The sequence below is a fragment of the Manis javanica genome, chromosome 1 (genome assembly GCF_040802235.1).
Source record: "Manis javanica isolate MJ-LG chromosome 1, MJ_LKY, whole genome shotgun sequence".
Lineage (NCBI taxonomy): Eukaryota > Metazoa > Chordata > Mammalia > Pholidota > Manidae > Manis > Manis javanica.
This window is the reverse complement of record NC_133156.1, coordinates 98,867,121-98,889,782: the sequence shown is the minus strand read 5'-3', so window position 1 is coordinate 98,889,782 and position 22,662 is coordinate 98,867,121. Positions and strand designations below refer to the sequence as shown.

Sequence of the window (22,662 nt, the reverse complement as noted above, 5' to 3'; positions counted from 1 at the left end):
CAGGAAAGCCTAGAGGTAACAGAGCTTCCTCTTCCTAAGGCTCACCCCTTCCTACTCCCAAAAGCCTAGGTGGTTACCTAATCAGAGTAATTATAGGAAGGAGCTTTAACTAACATTCTACTTTGGAAAGACTTTGGAGTCTATGTATATGGCTGAATTTTGACTTCTGAAGATGTAGTTCAAATGCCCTTTCTGCTGTTTGCCCCCTGCCCCTTTGGCAAGGTCTTTGCTGTTCCCATGGTCCTTTCTACATGCTCCTGTCATTGCACTTACCATGCTGTATTATAATCCTGGGCTTAGGATGTAGGCTCCTCTCCAGCTATGCTATCAACTCCTCAAAGGCACATCTTAGTCATTTTTCCCCCAACCACACTCAGACTTATATGCTCCACCGCATATTCTTCACACCTCACCCTGATAGTTGCTCTACAGTAACATTTAAATGTCATTTACTCAGGAGAGTAAATGAAAGAAAAAAATGTACTTGGGCTGGATATAAAACTTACACCTAATTAGAGAATTTACAGGAAGAAACAACACCTACAGGACACTGATTGTTTTCTTCTCCTGCCCTCAGCCTGGCAGCAGCCATCCTGTGGCGTCTCCTATTGCCCACTGCTTTGGAGGTGCTTGGGCTCCAAGGCCCCAGGATTGGCTCTCTGTGATGCCTCATGGCATTCCTTCTCACCAGTTCATCTCTGCCATTTTTCATCCCAGAACATCCTAAATGCCAAGATTTTAGTTGCTGAAAATTGTTGGTACTCAAGATCTTTTGAGTGGTTGGACCCAGCCACCCTCCTTGTTTCTTCAGTAGGAGAAAAGGACCATTCTCTAATCACCTGAATATTTGAAACTAAAGAAAAGCAGAAAGAGAGATGAAAGTCACCCATAACATACCATCTAAAGATAACTACCACTAATAATTTATTACATTTTCTTGTTCCTTGTTTTTAAAAATGCATTCCACAGTCAAGGTTTGTATCTTGTTTTGTCACTCTTCATATTTTATCAAGACTATTTTCTTCTATCTTTAAATATCATTTGAAGATAAATTATTAATGGCTGTTGAACATTCTGTTGTATGGATTCAGAATAATTTAGCCCACCATTGTTGGACATTAAATTACATATAGGATAGATTCCTAGAGTTGGGATTTGGGGAAAATTGAGGTATTTTAAAGACTTCTCATATACATTGCCAAATTCTTTTACAGAGAATTTGCCCCAATGCACACTCACACAAAAGGTGTCCGACTACCTCAGCAAAGTATTTTTTCTGTTCCTATCTTTGGCAATTATATAGGCAATAAAAAGCAGTTCCATGAATCAATCAATTCATTAACTAATTGATGAAGTTTGAGTCTTAGCTCTGCCACTTAACTATTTATATGACCTTTGGCATCTAGCCCTTTTTTCTATTAACAGCAAAGTGGGGAATTTAATAGTACGTCCAGTAAAATGGGTATAGCCAAAATGGCTTCTTTGTTTTTATATCAAGGTATTTTGATGGTTAAATAAAGTAAGAAATGTAAAACTATTCTGTGAACCATAAAGCACCATCTAAGCATATTAAGCCCTGTTGCGTGACAAGTAATTTTCTAGGCTCTTGTGGGAGGAGGGATGTAAAGAATATATGGAACATAATTCTTACAGCTGGAGAACTTTAAAAATTGATGCTATTCAACATGGGGCATCATTACATCAAACATGTATCCAGGATTTTCTGGAACTATCCTCCCTCTCCCTGTGAATTCCATGCATCAGACAATGTGTATCAACTTTTGATTCAGAAGTATATTAATCACAGACGTAACATCTATTTTATAGGAAAGTTCATAAACTTCATTAAGGCTAATAGGCTTAGGGATTATTTCTGTAATGTTAAATTTTAGTTTTGAAAGACGCAGAAGTCTAGTTGTGTGAATATATTACTTTTGATTTTGGTGAGCCTGAAATATAGGGGTGTGTGTGTGTAAATGGATGTTTACATATATAATTTTTTAATTGGAAAAAAATGCTCTTTCCGTTTAGGAATAATATTCACATGATCAGTTTCATTTTTCCCTCCTTTGATATAAAGTTGATTTTGAATCAACTAAACACAAAGGAGTACCTTGTTTCAAATGTTTACTTTCTTTTTTTTTTTTTTACTTTCCAGAAACTTGATCTATTCAAGCGAGAATATTCCATCTTAGCCAAAAGTTTGTTCTGAATTATAAGTAGATATTATCCATAGTCTAATCCTAGAGGTAATTGTTGTTTTTGGAGATAGATTCTATATAAAATAGCATTTTCATAAAGAAAATAAGAGAATATGGTTTCTGCAGTATTACTGAATGGGGCGACAACTTTAGCCTATTGATGTCCACATAAACAGAAATACTGAAAGGGGAACAAACATTATTCTTAATGATTACTACATCAGCTGCAATCAACAACAGGGTTAATTGATTTTGATAGGGAGTGTGCACACCGTGTCTTCTCATACAAAAGATTTTTAAATGGGTGCATCATTGAAAATATAATACTGTGTCAAATTCTTCATGTTTTTTTTCTCAAGTAAACAGTAAACAGAAATCTCTTTAAGTTGTGTTTCTAAGGGCCTGCTGATCTGACTGTGCTCAATGTGAACATCAAGTCTAGCAGGACTTTCTAGCCTCTCAGGCTCCCACCTGGATTCTGAGACCTTGGATGGGCTGGAAATTAGATGGGGAGGCTGAAAGAAATCGGGCTTTTCCCCATTCCTGCCCACCCCTCTCTCTCCTTTTATCTCACTCCTCTCCTACCACCTAGGGGCTCTCTGCATCCTACCCTGGGGAAACTGAAGGTCCCAGGATGTGCTGGAGTTGAAGGCCAAACACTTCCCTTTCCCTCCATGCAAACCTGCCCTCTTCTGGCTCTGCCCCAAGGCCAAGTGGGAGTTGTGAGACACAGATTATGTAAAAACAGAAAAAAGTTTTCAATGGCTGATTTACTGAGTAAGTAACTCAAAGAGTATGTAGACTAATAAGCAATGCCCTGGTTAGTCTTAATCATTCCTGCAGGTGCTGGAAATGGGGAGAGCAGAAAAAATCTGAGTCAAGATTTGGAGGTAAGGTTCACCTCCATCATTGCCAGGATCTGGTATTCTCCTACCTGGATATACCCTTGGGTGAACACGACATCAAGGAAAGAAATGGGACCAAAGTGTCCCCACCCTCCTGTACCTGTCTGCCAAACAGATATCCTTTGTTGCAGGGATTCTCAGATGAGGTTTGAATGGGGATAGCAGAACCTCCAGAGACTCTGAGAACTATGTACTAGGAATTTCTGCTGCAGTGTGCTATGAACCCCGTTACTGAAAATCATGGCCCATGTGAGTGATGGTTTTGATAGAAAAGTTTCACATCCTTTAGGTGGATAGGGTTGGAAAGAAGGTGAGAACAGTTTTCCTGGTGGAGTTTATAATTCTGGGGTCTTTGATCTTGTGCTGATTTGCACAGCCAGACTAGCTCACTCTCTATGAGAGTCAGGTTTCACCAGAGAAGCAGTACCAGTAGGAAGCAATAATATGAGGAATTTGCATAAAGGATTGTGGAAGGTGAAGTCCATGGGCAAGCAGTGTTGGAGAGAAGATCAAGAGCAGGTTAGAACCTCACAGATGTGGGCTTAAACTGCTACTCAAAGGTAGGCAGTAAAAGCAGAACCTCCCATCATAGACCCCGGTGCTACTTGGAATATGGCTCAGGGAATGCCCAAGCCGTTAACAGGCTCCAAACTGATTAAGTCAGGCCTACCAAGTTGGCCTACCAAGTTTACTTAAAGTCAGCTGGTTAAGGACTTAAGACCCACAAAATCCCTTCATGGCAGTGCCTCAATGTGTGTTTGAATAACTGGGAGAAGGTGAGTGTGTGTATACTACAAAACGGCTGCTGCCTTCCCTCTGGCCTTGTAGTTTGGCTTAGCCAGTTTGACATCTCAGAAAACCACCATAGTCCTCCCTCTCTTCCTCCTTCCCTTCCTTATTTCTTAAAGAGATTCAAAACTTTTAAAATTTGAGACTTCACATCCAGGCATTTCCAAGGTACAGACTGGACTTTTAGAATGCTTTTTTTTTTTGGGAAAATCCGTGCTGTAAGCTAGGACTATGTCAGCAGGTATCCTCCGTGTTGGGGTGCTCTTTTGGCCTTTTCCCTCTATCTCAAGATGCCTGTTCATCCTTAGACTTAAGGCACTGGCTGCTCTGTGTGCTGTCCCCACCCCCAGATCATTCCAGGCTGGGCTGTGAAGTCCAGGAGCAAAGATTTATGTCACTGGGAAACCAATCACTAAGCACTCAGAAGAATGACTTAAATATGGAAATCTCTCCCCCTTCACATCTGTGCACATGGAGCAGCCACAACAAGCAAGGCTGTAAACAATGGCAATTGTGCTGACTTCACAGCGCACACAGATGCAGGCAGCTTTTCAGATTCATTTTAACAAAGGGATGAATCTAACTGGTTGTTGGCCAACAATCCCACATTGTCTTCCCTCTGTCCTCCCAAATGGGGCAACATTCTCCCAGCTCTGTGAGCACTGAATGCTTGGGCGTGAGGCCCTGTGGGACAGTCAGTGGACCAATGCCAACTCCCCAAGACCCAGACTTGCTTCACACTTGATCTGAACATTATAAAAGCAGGGCAGCATTAAAAGCTTCAATCCAAGTAATTTTCATCTTGGGGGAAAGGTGCTTTTATCAATAAGGCAAGTCTGGAGGTCTGCCTGGGGTATGTGCAGAATGTGTGACAGATTACTCAGCCCAAGACTGCAGACTGGGAGACCATTTGCCTCTTTTTCCCTCCTCAATGTTTAGTGGATGTAATTGCACGTTTGTGTGATTTGTCTGTTATTTACCATTAGATAATAGTGGGGCCCAAGCAACTTGAGAGAAGGAACTAAAAATGCACAGATCATTTACTTTAATGGCTGCACAACCTTGAAAATGATAGGAGGGTCAGAATCCCATGACAGAGTAGTTTATCTTGGGTGTCAGCATTCAAGGGCGGCATGGTCTCTGGGTTCTCTGCCTTGGTAAAGGAATCTCTAATGCGGGAAAACTCTCCTCTTTCCTTGTGGTCCTGGGGTACTCAGATGCTCCCTGTTATTCACTCTTTCCCTCTTGTGATCTTAGAGACAGATGGTAAATATCTCAGGCTTTGTGGGCAGTAAGATCTCTGTGGCAACTATTCAACGCTGCCATTGTTTCCTAAACCTCAGCCACAAGCAACATGCAAATGAACAAGTGGGGCTCTGTTCCAATAAAACTTAATTTATGGACATTGAAACATTTGAATTCCACGTAGTTTTACGTGTCATAAAATACTCTTCTTTGGATTTAAAAAATGTAAAAACATTTTTAGCTGGTAGGCCACATTGGTAGCAGGCTAGATCTGGCCTATGGGCTGTAGGTTTCAAACTTTGCCTCAGAGAATATCTGGATGCCACTTGTGATTTGCAAGGAGGCACCTTCCAGACATAAGGCTCTGATATTTGGCCAGAAGCCCTAGACCTGGCCTGTGCCACCCCGGCCTTAGTACTGTCTGTTTTCTAGAGTCACACTTACTTCCTTGGTATCTAGTGTAGGAATGAACTGATGATAGAAAAGTTCTCAAAGAACCACAAATTCAAGGGCAAATATCTTTTTTATTTCGACTTTCATTTTTCTCATGTTCATTGTGGTTTAAAAACATTTTCTTCTTAACCACCTGTACTGACAGTCTTGTTGGTTTTGAGGATTGTAGTAGTTTCAGTGAGATAAGCTTGCCACTTAGATTTTGAAGTGTGCAAAGTCACTGGATGCCAACATACCGATGGGGCTGCTGTTCTGCTGGTGCAGTTCAGCCAGGCTGGTGCCCAGTGGAGCCCACTTAGAAGCTTCATCTTGTCAGTTTCTCTCCTCTTGTCTCTGCAAAGAACACCTTTCTCTGATGTCTTTTCATTTTCACTATGATTTCCTGCTTTTGTGAAACTTTAAATGAAAGAAATACTTTAGAATTTTTGTGTCAGACATGATTCTATACTGGAAAATGTAATAAGCTTTTTGAATAGCATTCCTTGTATGAATTTAACCACAGCTTATAATTTTTGTTTGCTTTAGGTTTAGACAACATTTAACATGTTTTTAATTTTGGTACCTCTGCCCAGAGGAGTTCAGTCCCCGTAGCCTCAAATAAAAGACCAGTATAGGGGTAAAAGAAAAATTGAGAGTGGGTCACAAAGGCCCCCTGTTGCCTTTGTCTGCATTGATTCTGACCTTACAAAGGAGCTCAGAGATAAGCTTACAACACTTTGTCAACCTTTTGGCAGAGAATAGGACTGCTCCAATAATGGCCTCTCCCTAATTTTCTTTGGCAAAGGAAGACAGAAGGAAATAGTCTTGTCCTTTTTAATGCACTGAAGTTTGGAAAAGATTTTGAAATACAGTTTATAGTAAATTAGATCGAAAATCATAGTGTCATTTTTCACTCCAATAACACATGGCCTCTGAAAGTGCTCAAAAGCTTTATCAGTTGCATGCAAAACTTCAGCAGAAAGGCATTGTCCCTCAGCCTGCTCAGATGCACAGCAGAGCCAGAGCTAAGCTGAGTTGCCAAGTGGGCCAGAAAGCAATCAGTGGCTCCAAAAAACATCCAGCTCTGAGCTATTAATACTTGTTACCTGTTCAAGGTCATTCTTACCACAAGGGAAGCAGCTTCTCTGTGTTCCACCCACTCACAGGAGGTGGAGACAACCTTGGGTGCAGCACAGTGTTTCCTAGCCCACAGGGAGGGAGTACCAGTGGGGATCAGGATTTAATAACAGCGACTAAGAATTTATACTTCTTCAATTTCATGCTCACCTGCAAATGTGTCATGGTGGCTTCTGCGAGTAGAGGGACTTGGTGGTATAGGAGCCACAGTCCTAGGCACACACCCATCTTTCTCACCTTATGCTTTCCCAGCCTGCATGAGTTAGTCATGGTTTTGCTTCTGCCTCGTCTCTCCACTCCCCACCCCCAACACACATATGCAGGGGTGTATGTGCACATGTGTACACAGGTATAGTGCTCATTCATGAACTACACAAAGAGTGACTACACCTAGACCTGCAGGGGACAGGAAAAGCCCCCTTCCATATTAAGTGTATCCCCAGAACCTTTGTCCCAGGTACCTGTCCCTCTCATTTGCTGGCCAAGCGAATAGTAGGAAAGGTGGTTTGCATTTCTGTTCCCTAGCATCTTCCATCAAGAAACAGAATGATTTGTTTTGTGTAAGATACAAAAAACATTAATTTACTGTATCAGATATTGATTGAGTGATTAAGACATGCCTGGCACTGAGGTAGAGATAAGGGATAGAGTGATGAGGATAAAATGATATGTTACTAATTAGTTGTGTGACCTTGGGCAAGTCACTGAATTTCTCTGGGATTGGATTGAATCTCTAGTATTGGGTCTTTCTTTACCAATCTGAAGATTGAACAGAAATGGAGGAGGAGAGGGAAGTATAGCTTTGGTGTCTATGGTAGAAGTGACTCTTGAAAGGATCTGTTCCGTGGCAATACTATGAAGAGGACCGAGTAAGAATACAGCAAATGGGAAACATCCACCTGGACACGAGAAGAAAGGTGAATGTTAACGAGAAGTGGAAGTCCTGGACCTTCAAAAAGGGATCATTTACTTCTTTTAAAATAAGCTCTTCTGCTGTGTAGGTGAAACTGGGGACAGGCCATGGTGGGGAGGAAGGAATTCCCCTCTTTGGCTGGTCCTTGCCTAGGTCTTGTGTCCCTTCATTGAATAGACCAAGAGATCTCAGTACCTTTCAGCAAATGGGTGCTCCTTGAGTGTTGAGAATTTAGAATGGAAGTGGAGTGTAGGAGGAAAATTGAAGGTCTTGGAGCCAATTAGAGCAGCGTTGTGTCATACTTCTTAATGTTTTGTTGTATCTGTATTTTCCTTGTTTTTACAAAGGGGCTGATAGATTGTGCATGTGTAGGTAATGATTTGTACTTTTCCAGGGGCCTCATTTGCATGCTTATTTCATTCTACCAGGGAGGTAGGTGGATAGGAAGGTAGGTGCCAATTTGCACCAATCCTTTGATAATGGGCTATCCTGTGAACAGCCCATCATTGAGAAGATTTTGGATTAGGGTCCTAGTATATCTAGGGTGACTTTTGAATTGATGTTTTAGGAGTCCTTCAACTTTGAGCCCATCCATACTTCAGACTTATAGCAGTTATGTGTGTTATACACAACACAATATTCTAATTCTACATATAATGTGAGCTGGACCTGTCTCTAAGGAACGTGTCATTATATTTCTCATTACCAGCATAACAAGATCTTGGAAGCTTTAAGCATTACTGAGGCAGACATGGGGGGGGTTCTAGAAGCATTGAGTTAGTACTTCTCAGGTGTTTGGCTTTGTAGATAAACTACCTAGTGCATAAGTGGTTGATTCTTCCATCTTGTTGTTTCTAACCCTTCAGGATGAACTTAAGAATGAAACAGCAATTTCTTTATTCTCCAGCCCGGTAGAATTTTGAAGGAGTGTTGCTGTATTGCACACTGAAAGCCCTCATTAGCTGTGCAAGTGCTTTAGAAGGCAGGGAGTGACTCATACAAGGTTCAGAAATAGTACTGAGGAAAATTGCTTTTATGTAATTTTTTTTCTCAGAGTGTCATGCTGTGAATACTTATCATCTCAGCAGAAACACATGGGAAGGATGGCATCTTCCTGTGCCTGTAGGGATGCTCTGTCTTCCAGAGCCATGTTGCTGCCTTCCAGGCCTCCCAGGGCCACCGACAAGTGGAGGGCAGCTGTTGAGGCACTACAGGGGAGTGGACAAGTGACAGGAAGCCTAAGAAGTCACTTCCATCTCGATTTCAGCAGTATCACATCCAGCACACATGCTCAGAGAGGTGACACTTCAGTTTACTTTGTTAGTTTTGTTTTGCTCCCCAAAATAAACTCTTTAAATCTTTTTAAGTTGAGGTAATATATATGTAACATAAAATTTACCATTTTAACTATTTTAAGCATATAGTTCAGTGACATTAAGTACATTGACAATATTGTGCAACCATCACCATCATCCATCTCTAGACCTTTCATCTTTCCAAACTGACCCTCTGAAGACCTTACACAGCAATTCCCCATTCTCCTCTCCCCAGCCCCTGGCAGACACCATTCTACCTTCTTTCTCTATGAATTTGACTACCATAGGTAACTCACATAAGTGAAATCATATACCATTTGTCTTTTTGTGACTGGCTTATTTCATTTAGCATGATGTCTTCAAGGTTCATTGGTATTGTAGCATGTGTCAGAACTTCATTCCTTTTTATGACTAATATCTCATTGTATATGTCACATTTTGTTTATTCATTCATCTGACGGTGGACACTAGATTGCTTCTATCCTTTAGCTATTGTGAATAGTGCTGCTATGAATATGGGTGTACAAATATCTGTTTGAGTCCCTGCTTCCATTTCTTTTGGGTTTATATCCAGAAGTCGAATTGCCAAAAATGGACTCTTAACAATGAAAAGAATAGGTCCTGAGGGAAGTAGATCAATTACAGTTATATTGACACACACTGGAAGAGAAAGGGGGTGGTGGTGGATGATCTAGGATTCTCAACCCGGTAGGACTAGTGGAGCCACTAGCATAGGAGGGGTGGGGAAGGTGAGAGGGGCAGGCGTGATGTTGAAAGAGGTCAGGCTATCTATGAGTTGAGGATTAGGCCTTGAAATACCCCTTGATGAAGTTGTGGCCAGCTTCAAGAGAGCTCTGGAAAGTTGAGCCAGGGTCCACATCTCCAGGAGCCCTTCGAATGCACACCACCAGGTGACCTCGCAGAGGAACTACACAGGTTCTTCTTCCCTGTGCCGCTGGAAGTTCTGCCACAGACAGCCATGCCCCTTGTCCAGAGATGGTCCAGGATGTCTGCTGGTTCTCCCATGTGAGAAATGGGGATGTTCTCAGAGGTTCTGGGCTTATCGCTATTCCGGGATGGTAAGGATAGGCATTTTTCCTGCAGCTTCCTGGATTCAGTTGGGAGCCAAATCTGACTCTGGTGTTTAGCACATGGCTCCTAAGGGGTCTCCAGAAGGTGGATCTGCTGTGTGCACCCTCTCAGCTGTGAAATGCCTCTGGGTGAAGGGCAGATGAAATGCGTGCGACCTTGGAGGTCATGGCGAAGGTTTAGAATAGTCACTTTTGGTGGCCTGGAGTGATCTGCCTTGGCACGGGGACCTCCCTCATTGGGACAGGCCCAGCCAGTGCCTCAAGGACCTGCATTCTTGTTGCGTGCTGACTTCTCCATTAAGCAACAACTGCAGCATCCCAGATAGTGAACAATCTTGGAAAGATTAGCATTCTACATACTTGGTTAGAAAAAAAATTATGCAACTGGTGTTCTACTTTTTCCTAGAATCTTTGCCTCTCTAAGGGACTATTCCTTGCTCTTGCAAAGTGAGGGAAGCAATGATCCAAAAAATATATTGGTCCATAATAACTTTCAATTATCACCCCTAGCCAAATGATAGATGCATTACATGCTCTGGAATTGGAGAGCCCACCCAAATCCTTTTTTTTATGGCTTAAAAGGACCCCTAAAGGGGTCCTTCACAATACAATACCATAAACTTCAGGCCTATATTTCAAGAGGATTCATTAGTCAGTGGCAAGTGGGGGATTTGGCTTCATGACAACTTGGAAGGTTTGCCCTTGATTGGGAAAGAACAGCAGCCCATGTTCTGAACAGAGAGAGGGAAAAGGGGACCGAGTTCTCATCTGAACACTAATGAGAATAAGATGAAACTGCTTCACACAGATGCCCAGCCAGCACTGGAGAGGATGCTGTGCATGGGGCAGCCGGTTTGAGCATGGTCACGTCAGGAGCATACTGACAGGGATAAATGAAATGCTCACTTTAAGAATATCCAGGCAGCTCTCATCAGAACATTCTTTTCCCAGAATTTAAAGAACAACCCCCTCACCAAAACCACCTTGATCTGTATATAAAAACAGGGGTACTCTTGTTTAATTATCTAGGTCTTTCACATTTTGCCTTCTGGCCCTTTAGCAGCTGAAGATACCAATTTTTATGTAAACTATCTTGGGGATGAGATTTAAACAGAAAGGGTAGAAATTTCTTTTCATGATTCACAAAGCAGTAGAAAGAATTCTGCTTTAGGAATCGAGGGAAATGGAGCTACCTTTGGCTCTGCTGCAACTTTGGCTGTTGAAGACTAGAGATATTTTGTCCCATTGAGTCCTCTGCTTTTTCATTTTATAATGGGGCAGGAGTGGGTGGGAAATGGATGGTTACATATCTTTTGCTCATGATCCAGAGGCCTTAAGAGATCTTGTGAAGCCTCCAAAATAGTTCACAATGTGTTATGTCTTTGTGCATATGGGTAGTTTGCTGAAGAAGGCTCATCACTTTGTCATAGCCCCTAAAGTGGTCTATGGCTCCCCAAATGTTAAGATCTCCTGAATTGGATCCCTAAATATTTTAACAGTCTTTGAACATGCTGCTGCACATCTGCGATTTGAAGATAATTGTGGTTTATTCTGAGAGGAGCTGCGATAGTGTTATCCCTAAGTCTGTTAAGTTTTCTTTGTAAGGTGAGAAGAGTTACAGGTATGTGCTCTGATCCACTCTTGTTTCCTGGTCTTTCTCGGGGGTGGGGGGGGGGGAATGAGAAGTAGGAAATGTGAGTCTTTAGCCCCTTTAATCTCCCCAGCTCCTGACTGTGCCTGTGCATCTCAGCGCTGCAGGGGGCTGGGACAGCCCCGCTGTGCAGACCAGGAAGGTTTCTGCTCTAGCCTGCCCTTTGCTGCAGAATCGCCTTCATCCTAGCTCCACTTCTGCCCCCGCTGATGCACATTCCACATCCTTGTCATCAAATAATTGACTGTAATTGAAAAGCTAAATGGGGGGTGATCTTCAGGAGGTGAACATTTTAATGCCCCTAGGATACTCTCTGCTTCTGACAAAGGAACATCTGCTGAATTATTAACCTCTGGAGAAGGAGGTGGAGGTGGAGGTGGAGAGGTGCATTCTTTCTGAAGAGGAGAGTTCCTGGGGTAGATTACCATACTGGGTGGACTTGCTCAAGTGGCACATCAGACCATTCTGCCCACGAGCATTTCAAAAACAAAATGCAATCAAATGATCCTCTGTTTGACATACACAGAATTCACTGTTTCAAAACACTTTCAACGTGATTTTTGTTCCTTTAGATATCTTGTTCCAAGGATTTTGTCCTGCCCAGCAGGGGATTACTGAATATTCTGGGAACTGCGTCTTCTGCCCTGAGTGTGACCTTCTCAGTGCAGTGCCATGACCCAGGACAGTCACAGACAGAGTGTGGGCTCTGGGGTGGGAGATGGGTCTTGCTCTATTATTAACTGCTATTTATGAGACATCATTAACAGTTTTGCTTTCCTTCAGTTGTGGGAAAACTCATTTCCCTGAAGGTGGCACCTGGGATTGTCCATTTCTTAGGTACAGGGCTATCTATGTGAGCTGACCAGTTGCTACGACACTGCTGTTAAAGAGTCACTTGTATCTGATCTGGACTAGTTGCTAAAGCACAAATGTGGGGGCAGGGGTTGCAGTTAGTGAGACCATCCTTTGTTTCTTACAAGCGTTCTAATTTTGTTTTCAGAGGATAAAAAATTCTATTTAAGTCATTTGGAATTCTGAAAACCTTGGAATTGCTTGTCCTTCCTTTCTCTCTCTTCCTCCCTCCCTTCCTTTCCTCCTTTTCTTTTTCTTTCTAATGAAAGTTCTTTTCCATCTAATATCGAATACACAAGTTTAAAAGAATGATTTTGTGGCTACAAACTCATGGCTTCCATTTTATATCTCATATCCATAGTGTTTCAGGCACATATCAGCAAGAAGTCATGTGACCCCACAATTCAATTCATTCCTTGGCAGGATCTATTTCAATGAAGTTTGAAAGCTGGGACAGTTCATCATTTCTGTTTCACTTAGTGACTCTCTTTTACCAGCTCTAGTGTTTTCTCTAGGATATGCTAAAGAAAATGTATAGAAACATTTCTATTCACAACACATGTTATCAAGGACCTCTTGTGGGATGAGGTTTAACTCTTGAACAGGGGCTCTTTGATAGCTAAAAATTTGGTGTTCAGCAGTTACTGCTTTTTGAGAACTCCAAGTACACCCAGCATTGCAGTTTTTGAAACAATCGTCTCTTTTCTCTGGTTTCTCATCTCACTTGGCTCCCAAAGAGACATGAGACAGGCCCTCTGTTTCTGTTTAAGTAGAACAACTGACATTTATGGCCCAGCTGAAGTAGAGAGGTGGATTGACTGATTCAGGCTTTTTTTTTTTTTTAGCTGAAAATGTGATAAGAGTCTCTTAATGTTTGTTTAATCTTAATTCAGTCTCCTCTATAAAGATCCTGGTTTATAGAGAGAAAGAAAACAAAGCTTCAACATATCTGTTGTACTTGGAATAAGAAAATTTAATCCTTGAAAAAATGGTATTATTTCAGATTGCAGTTAATTACAGTATGTTCAGACTGTGGTAGGAACATTTTATTTTCCATTTAATATTCAGTTCACACAATCATGTATTAAAGTGACCCTTTGAATGCATATTTTCCTAATTTTCTTTAGGCTATATTTATTTTATTTGTCTGAAACCCTAGTGGCCTATATAAAGTAAACCAGATGTTTTCCATTTACAGAGTTGCACCTGACAGAGCCTGAGCAGGTTTTCTGGTGGCCAGCTGTTTGCTCGAGCTCTCAGTGTCAGTATGTACTTTCACTTCAGAGAACAAATAAAAGGCTCCACTTATTGGGTACTTACATGCTGGGCCCTGTGCTTTAACTGATTTAACACTTATGTGATCTTATGGGGTGGGTCTTCTTACTAGCCTGCTACTTTATTGAAGAGAAAACTGAGGGTCAGAGAAGATAAATAAATTTTCCAAGGTCACAGAGATAGAAATTAGAGAGCAAAACTGGGGTGTCTGACTAAAAAACATACTATGTTATATAACTTTGTCCCAAATATCTGTTGAGCCCCTCCTGCCGCTTACCATATGAATAAGTAAGATTGTCTTGAAACTCACCCCATCCAAAAGTCTAAGGAAATGTCCAAGAGCATTTGTGAGTTCTTGGGGAGGTATCTGCTTTCCAGAAGTGGCAGTTTATCTTAGTGAATAAGAGCATGGGCTCTGGAGCATGTGATTAACCTATCTGCGCCTCATTTATGACATGGAGATAAAGAATGGCTCCTACTTCAGAAGGTTGTCATGAGGATTATACTAGTTCATCTGTATGGCAACTCTCGTCAGTCAGTCCTTACGATTACTATGCAAGTTACTTCTGGACGTAGGGTCCTGCTTCTGCTAAATAACTTCAGGATACGAAGGGTCTAATCCTTGGGGAACTGGGTCCCTCAGCCAGACCAACCCTGACACAGAGCTCTGTCTTTTTGAATTCCATAAAAACAAGGAAGAGATGTTTGTTTTTGCTGTTGGTCCTCATTTTCCCTCCCTCTCTCCCATGTTCCAAAACGTAAGAAAAGTGCTGAATTAACTGGTTGGGTGTTTTCTAATATCAAGATTAACAAATGTCTTAAAATGTTATTTTTTTCTTTTGCAGTGCTAGTGAATTTTCAGAGAATCCTTTCCTTTTCTCTCACTTACCTTTTGGAATAGTACATTGATCGCATTGGCCTCTTAGCTGTCAAACAGACTGAACGTGAAGCCCATGGGGAACCTTTATCTGAGAGCGAGCCACTTCCCTTGGCAGGACAAACTTAGAATGCCGCTCGTCCGGGGTCCATCTCTCTTCCTTGGTCTGTGGCCACTAGAGCAGGACACATGCATAGGGTCAGGATGTATCTCGAGACGGCTCCCCTCCCTGCCACGTGGGAGCTCACTGCCTCAGGGAAGAGAAGCAGGGAACAGACAAAGACGTGGCCATTGGCTAGAGGAGAGGACAACCTGGGCAAACGAGAGGAGCTGATTGAAGCTGGACTGACCCGATAGAAATACAGTTCACATAAAACTTACCTGTGTGTATGTGCATGTGAGTGTGTGCACACTCACATACTTATTTACACAATTATTTTTATAATTATATAATTAATACTTATAATTTTGTTTAGGACATTTGGAAAATATGGAAAAACTCAAAGGGGATAAATAAGAATAGCCACAGTTTCACCATCCAGAGAAATCTTTGCTAAAATATTGCTAAGTTTCTTTCCCGTTGTCTTTCTATAAATACATACATGCATATATAACATAGATTTTAAACCAGAAATGACCCCATATGCCTGCCCGTTAATAACTCTACTTAGGCCAGAGTAAACTAAATTTTTTTTTTTGTTGTTGTTGTTGGACATGGGGAACTTACTCACTGCCCTTCTCTGATCTTTAAGATGTTCTCAGAGCCTATGTTCCTTTCCCATGAGCTCAGCATTTAGTTTAACCTGCTCAGCTGGGTCATGTGGATCTCAACATTTGTATTCCTGCTTACCTTCCGTAAGGATGCTTTCTTTCCCCTCTAGTTAAGTCTAAACAGCCTCAATAATTTGTGTCTCACAGACAAGAGTGCCCATTTGAAAAAGTTTTTACACATGGCTGAGCTGAAGGAGACACCTACCTGAGGCACCAATAGGTTGATAGCATGCTCCAGAGTCCATGCTTTTATTCACTAAGATAAACTACCTCTCCTAAAAAGAATATACTTTCCCAGAAACTTACAAAATGCTCTTGGACACCTGTTCTTCCTTCACAGGTGCCTATGAAATGGGTTGTTTCAGCATTCAAAAACAAAACAGTATAATAATACACATGGAGGTAGAAGCCTAGGTTCAGGTTCATTTCTATAGCCACAGATTTATCATCTTTAAAATAGGATATTAAAGGTGAGTACTTGACTCAGGATTATTGCAAGGCTTCAGTGAGTAACTTGAGAAGTATGGTCAACACAGTGCACATGAATGTAATGGTTCACCAACAGAAAGACTATAGAACACAGTGATATGCAATATTCAAGGATTATTTTCCCAGGGTGAACCATACAAGATGGAACTTTCCTGCAAAGAATAACTGACATGAGGGTGAATTAAAATGGAAGTAATATACCATGAAAAAATAGCAATAGTTACTTGAGTCCTTTTGACATTCCAAGCACTTCACAGGATTTCATTTAATTTTTGCTGCAGTCCTATGAAGTGATACTACTACTTTGTCAGAATATTTGAAATCCCAAAAGCTGGCTTAAATGATAAGAAGATCCTTTCTCTTTCATAACAGGAAGTTCAGAATTATAGCAGTCTTCATAGTTGGTTGATTCAGTGATCCACAATGTGAGGCGCACCCCTGACTCTTTCTCTGTCCTTTGCCACCTCCTGCATGGGCTTCACTCTCAGGCTAGAAGCAAGATGGTGGCAGCAGTTCCAGAAATCATAGCCAAATAGAGCAAAGCCCAGAGATCATCTCTTTGTGTGGCACTCTTAGAAGTGAGAGAAATTTCCCCCAATGTCTGCAGTAGATTTTCCTTCACGTTTTATTGTTCAGAATCTTGCCCCTTTCCAAATCAGTCATTAGAAAAGCAAATAGTTAAGTTAAATCCTAGAGTTAAGGGATGGGATTAGGTGCTCTGAGGCTCATACCTGCACGAGAGGCGGTAGGTATCTGGCAAAACTGGCGTGTTGTTAAAGAGAATGGATGCAGGGTTGGCACCCTAAAGCATCCAATTAAAGGACCATCCCTATTTTTCAGATAAGGAAACTGATACTCAAAAGCTGAGGTAAAGCATCTAATATCCTGGTGCTAAAAGGGTCAAATTATAATTCATGATTCATCTGACTTCAATAATTACACATTTCTGAAACAGGTAAATATATTGCTGCCTTGGTCTTTTGCAAATACTCAGACCATCAGAGTGCATTTGAAGCAAGATTCCTTTAGGAGATTGTAAAAGCTTATGGACCAACTGAAGCCTAACACTGAGCAGTGTGGAATGCTGAGAACACTGTGTGTAGCCAGCATGATCTGGCACAGAGCCAGAAGTGGGACAGCACCTTTGGAAAAACAGTGGAGGCAAAAAAGCTAATCCTTCAACAATGACAGGTTGTGCAAAGAACATGTGTCAGAGTCTAAGCTGTTGAAAGGATAGACAGTAATGTCCCTGTCATACATCAATGATGTGCCAATGTCAGTGTCTGGGCTCTATATTCTTCACAGATGTTTACTTTAGTGTTCATCATGAAGTCAAATAGAGGTAAACAATCTTCTCATCAAGATACCTGGTGGAAAGGAAAATCTTGAGGAATCAGTTTAGCCAAAGGCTTCCAAGTTAGAACCAGTTCTTCCACAACCAGGATCTCTAGCCATATTCCTATCCCTCTGATGGCTCTGTTCGCTTCTTTCCCTTTGTGAGCCCCTCGATTCCATCCTTGCCCTTTGTGGGTAAAATTGCAATATTTCCAGAATCTCTTGCCTGGCTTTAGTGCATCTCCATGCAATAGGTGTTTCCAGGGGGTGAAGAGGAGTAGTCCATCTCCATATCAATAGGTAATTACAAGGGTGAGCTAGGGATCATCAGGACCAGAGAGGTTGGGTGGGGGCCTCTTCTTCTGCAGCCTGGTCGTGAGAGACTTGGGGGAGCAGAAGTGGGTGACTGCTTGTAAGAAACTTTATTTCTCCCTTTGACCGATTTTGCTTTCAAAGGTATTTGCCTGGGATTTTCCCCCCTGAGAATACCTTCTCTTCACTTTATATCCTGTCCTTGACTCTGTCTTCAAAGATAGTCCAAATGCCAGTGATCTTTAGGACCATTTCTGACTCCTGCCTTTTGCCTAATCTCTAGGATCTCGTCTTAACTACCTATAGACACCTCCATCTGATCACCTCATGGTCTCCTCAATATGTCCTAATAAATTCATATCTGTTCTCATCTCTACCAAAACCAAAATCAGGACATTTGCTTCTATTCCAAAGTCTTTTGAATTAGGTAGTGTAGGAGGGAGTGTTTGGTGGCATTTTCACTACTGATTCCTAACTGACATCCAATAAGTCATCATGTCCTGATACTTCTACTTCTCCCATTGAGCCATCTCCATTTGTCCATCCTATAGACTCTGTCCTAGTCCAGGTTTTCATCCTTTCCTGCTTGAGATGTCTTAGTAGTTTATGCCAGTCTTCCCTCCCTGTCTCTCCATCCAGCAAGCCCATCCTCCACACTTCCACTGAAGGTATGTTTCTGAAACACAGTCATAATACTTCACTGAGTCAACTCTGGATGGATTCCCCAGTGTTTACAAGACAAAGTTTATCCTCTTCAGAATATTATATTGTGGGTGAATTGCAATATTTCCAGAATCACTTGCCTGGCTTTAGTGCATCTCCAATCAACAGGCGTTTCCAAGGGGTGAAGAGAGGTAGTTCATCTCCATATCAATGCATAATTACCTGGGCGAGCCAGGGCTTATCTGGACCTGAGAGGTTGGGGGAAGTATTACTTGCTTCTGCTGTAGTAGGAGAGAGAGAGAGAGACATACTGGATGACTCCTTGTACGCAATAAATGGGTTTTAAACTTTATTTCTCCCTTTGACTGATATCGGTTTCAAAGGCATTTTGCTGGGGGATTTTCCCCTTCCCGGATTTACATATATAAAGCCTTTTACAGTCTTGTCCCAATTTGCCACTACAGGACTTTCTTTTCTTATTCCTTAGAGAACTAATACCAATTTTTCGGGATGCAGCACATGTATTTATCCAAAATTCCCCAGATACAATCCATTGATTTCCTCATCTGTGCTCCTCTAGCACTTTGCTTATACCCTGACACAGTGCTTGTCGCATAATCTATGTCTTGCCAATGGGTTTCAGCCCTGGGCAAGTTCATTATGGATTCAGTCTGACCAAAAAATGACAATGAAATGTTCTTGGGGTGAAAGGGTTATACTCAACTTTATTTCCACTGTGGCAGGTCAGTCACTAAAATGCCATTCACTCAGTGTGAGTCTGCATGCAGCAAGCCAGTCTCTGCCTCTTGGCCTCTCTGCCACACAGCTGTCCTCTGGGCCTCTGTCCTTAGCGCTGCCACCACTGCAGCCTCTGCTCTACTTTCCTGTAGCCTTGCAGTTGTGCCATCGCGTTGCCCAGAGTACCGGGTGGAGGTCTTTATATAGAGTCAATAACAGCATATTTGCCCACACATGTGTAGTCGGCTATCCCACCAGGGCCAAGAGAGAAGACTGGCCACAGGAACCTTCATTTTATCCACAGTGTGTCTTTTCTTTTTAAGCTGTGATCCTCTGAACTGGGACGATTATGATTTTCTTTATATTTGCATCTCCCATTCAGTTATTAGGGCCTGAAAGATGTGTTGTTGGAAATGAAATAACTTATTTTCAGCTATGTATCTATTTAAGGTGAACATTCCAGGTTAATTATGAAGCCAGTGCTTATATTTCAGTTCTTAACTCTTTTTGAAACCTTGGCTTTGCTCACAGAGGCACACATACCATTTGCAGCAGCTCCTATTTTGGGTGTGATCCTCACTGTAGATAACAAGGTGGGTGGCCGTGCCCTGGGCCTGTCCTGCTCCTTGGAAGTCCCTGCTCCATATGATTACAGTCATGAGAACTGTCAGTTTCAACTTTGTGCTATGTGTCAGGCCTTGTTCCTCATTGCTGCACGTGTATTGAGTCATTTATTTTAATTATTTCAGCAACTCGATGATCTGGGTACCATTGCTCCCCCAATTACAAAAGAGGAAACTGAAGCCCAGAGAGGTTAAGAACTTGGCTCAGATCATCCCAGTAGATAAGTGATAGAGCAGGAGAGAAACTGTCCTGTTCCAGAGCCAAGGATCTTGACCACTGATGGGCTCTGCAACACTAATGGCCTCATTTTCATCTTATAGTCACGGCTAATCATTTATTTTTACCCAAGATGTTGCACCTCAGTTAAAATCATGAGTGGTCAGGAGCAAATATGAGTATGTTTGAATTTCTTGCTTCTGGCACCTCCTAGCTGGGACTCAGTTCAAATTAACAGATTCTTCTACTGGTACTTGGAATCAAGACTTTTCATTTCATACTCATCTAAGTTAACAAATGACTACTTCTCATGAAGATGGGAAATGACATCTGATCATTAATTTGCTAAAATGTTTTCCCCATTGTGCACTTTAGATCTCTTTCTCTCTTACTCTCTTAGTAACACACTATCGTTATCCTACCTATCCTGATAAACAACAGGGAGCCTTGCTATAGACTAGAAATTTGTCCACTTAGACCCTGAAGAAAAAAGTGAACTGAATGCACCCCCAATCAACAGCCATTAAAGGAGGAGGCATATAATTTTTCTGCTAGGATCTGAACCCAGTCTGAACATTTCAAACCCTCAGACTGAAAATTACTAGACTTGTATGTGAATTAGGGAGTTGGTGGGGGGAGGGTAGTATAGAAGGAAAAGCATAAAATCAAATCTACTTTTCAGCATCAGTGTTAACCATCATTCTGCTTAGACTCTGGAGAGAGGAAAAAAGACACTGTGGCTTCCAATAGAGCATAAACTGCCCTGTGGCTGCAGGTCTCCCTCACTCCCCTCTTCCTTGCCTGTCTGTCCCTCTTTCTCTTCCCTACCCCTTTCCCTACCTGAAGGGCTCCCACCAGTAAGATGGCGAACTTGCGGCTTCTCTTCCGGGTCCTCGGTTCCCGACGGTGCCACCTGAAGACCAATCACCTCTCTCCCCCCTCCCACTCCCAGCACCTAGCCAATAGCCACCAGCCCCGTAGAAGTGACACCTCAATCAGCTCATGCCCCTTCCTATATAACCCAGGACCTTTCCCTAATAAAGCGGAATTCTCCGGTGAATTGCTGCTTTGTGTCGCTCCTTTCCTTTCACTCCCTCCTTCCCTTTTTTAAAATATGTAATTAGTCCACAGTTCTTTCCTTGTCAGTGCTATTGTACAATCATTTTGCTGTTCCTTTGCACTTATTCTGAGATCATTTCTCACATTTTTGCGTTCTCTGTTTATCTAGAATGCACGTCTCTCATCTCAGTATCTGCTTGTTTTTTCTCCACACTACCCAGTTAGGGTACAGTGTCCCATATAAAATATATACTAAACAGTGGCTGCCTCTGTGGATGGGGAAGCCCTGTTTTCCTGGGCCAGCCTTCCATGGCTTCCTGTCTGTGCAGGGGTGACCACACCCTTCTTTGTTTGGTGGGTCTGTATTTTTGCCTCTAATCATGTGTACCTGCTTAAAATCAGTGACATTACTGTGAGGGCTGCTCCTGAGAAGTAGGAGAAGACACTGGCTTGGAAAAGTCATTAATTTGTAGGACTGGAATAATTTAGGCTAGATTTGTTCAGATTACATGAGATAAGCCTCAAGGAGCCCTTAGAAGAGAATTTGGTGTATTTGGATGCTAACCAATGATCTTCCCCTTCTTTTAAGTGCTCCCTAACATATTTTCCTCCACAACACTCAAGACCTGTTCAGGCTTCCCTGGTGAAAGTAATGCCTTCAGGTGGCATAGGGAGGGAGCTAGATTACAGAATGTGTCAAGTCAAACCCATTAGAATCCATTTGGCAATTTAATGATGTTTGTTAGAGTCTATGCTGGCAAGTTCTCATTTTATTATGCATCATGATGGATATTAGAATATTGAAATCTCATTCTCTTTCTGGGAGGCAGAGAGGGACAGGGAACAAACAGAACACACATACATGCATCTTTGATGTTTTACTCTTCCCTGGAGAGTGAAGGGGAAGGGACGCCACATTTTTGAATTCCCAGTCTGTTGGACATGTGTTCCTCACGTGCTGAGTTGCACCAACCTTCCCTATCAGGTCCAGGCCTTTTGTAAAATTCTGAGTGTTGGGAGGCTTTTCCAGTGTCACCCTAGGTGGTTGGTTACAGGCTAACTCCTTAAAATGAGAAAAATGGAACTTCCATGCTGGCCAACTGAAGCACAGAATGATTCATTTCCTGTCATTAACAGAGTGAAAAAGATGTGGTTCACAAAGTTCTTTAAGCTGGAAAAGAGCATTATGCTAAATACTCAGTTTCCTGATGGATGGCATCAGCCTTCCTAATTTACTCTGAGCAGCAGCCCTGCCTTTGGGTATTTCCAGATTCTGGAGGCTGTTGGAACTCATGCTAAGGGGCCCAGGTGCTCCCTGTGCAGTAGAGGGGGGTGGGGAAGAAGGGGACATGACACTAACTCAGCCCCAGATTAAAATAGTGATGCCTGTTTTCTCCTGAATGATGTATTGATGTTTAATCCCCAAGTTGCTGTAGAATCTTTCTAAATATTTAAGGTCTCAGGTTAAAACTTTGTTCAGGCACATCTGGTCACAAATCAACTAACACAAAATAACCAAAACAAAGCAAACAAAAACCAAAACCCAACCTCCCACTGAAAATTGCAGTGGTGAATATTATTTATAGATAAACCCTTCTTAGGAGATCTTTCATCTAGAAAAACAAGTTTGCATCAAATAGTCTGTTTAATTCACTTTTTGGTACAGTAAGATTATGTAATTACAGTTTTGAATGTATAGAAGGAATACTTTTCAAGGAGCTTGAATAATTTAATCTTTCTTATTTATTTACAGATACTCTCATAAGAAATA

The 22,662-nt window shown here is 41.9% G+C and overlaps 2 long non-coding RNA genes across 5 annotated transcripts in view; one reads left to right on the top strand and one right to left on the bottom strand.

Annotated features, from left to right (window-relative positions):
* LOC108384545 (uncharacterized) overlaps positions 1-22,662 on the top strand; it is a 758,195-nt gene that overhangs the window by 50,579 nt on the left and 684,954 nt on the right. The window lies entirely within an intron of this gene.
* Positions 540-20,851, bottom strand: LOC140848581 (uncharacterized). Its single transcript, XR_012129717.1, has 3 exons — positions 20,673-20,851; positions 14,697-14,859; positions 540-5,989 (listed from the first exon to the last, which is right to left on the bottom strand). It is a non-coding gene; the product is annotated as an uncharacterized lncRNA (long non-coding RNA).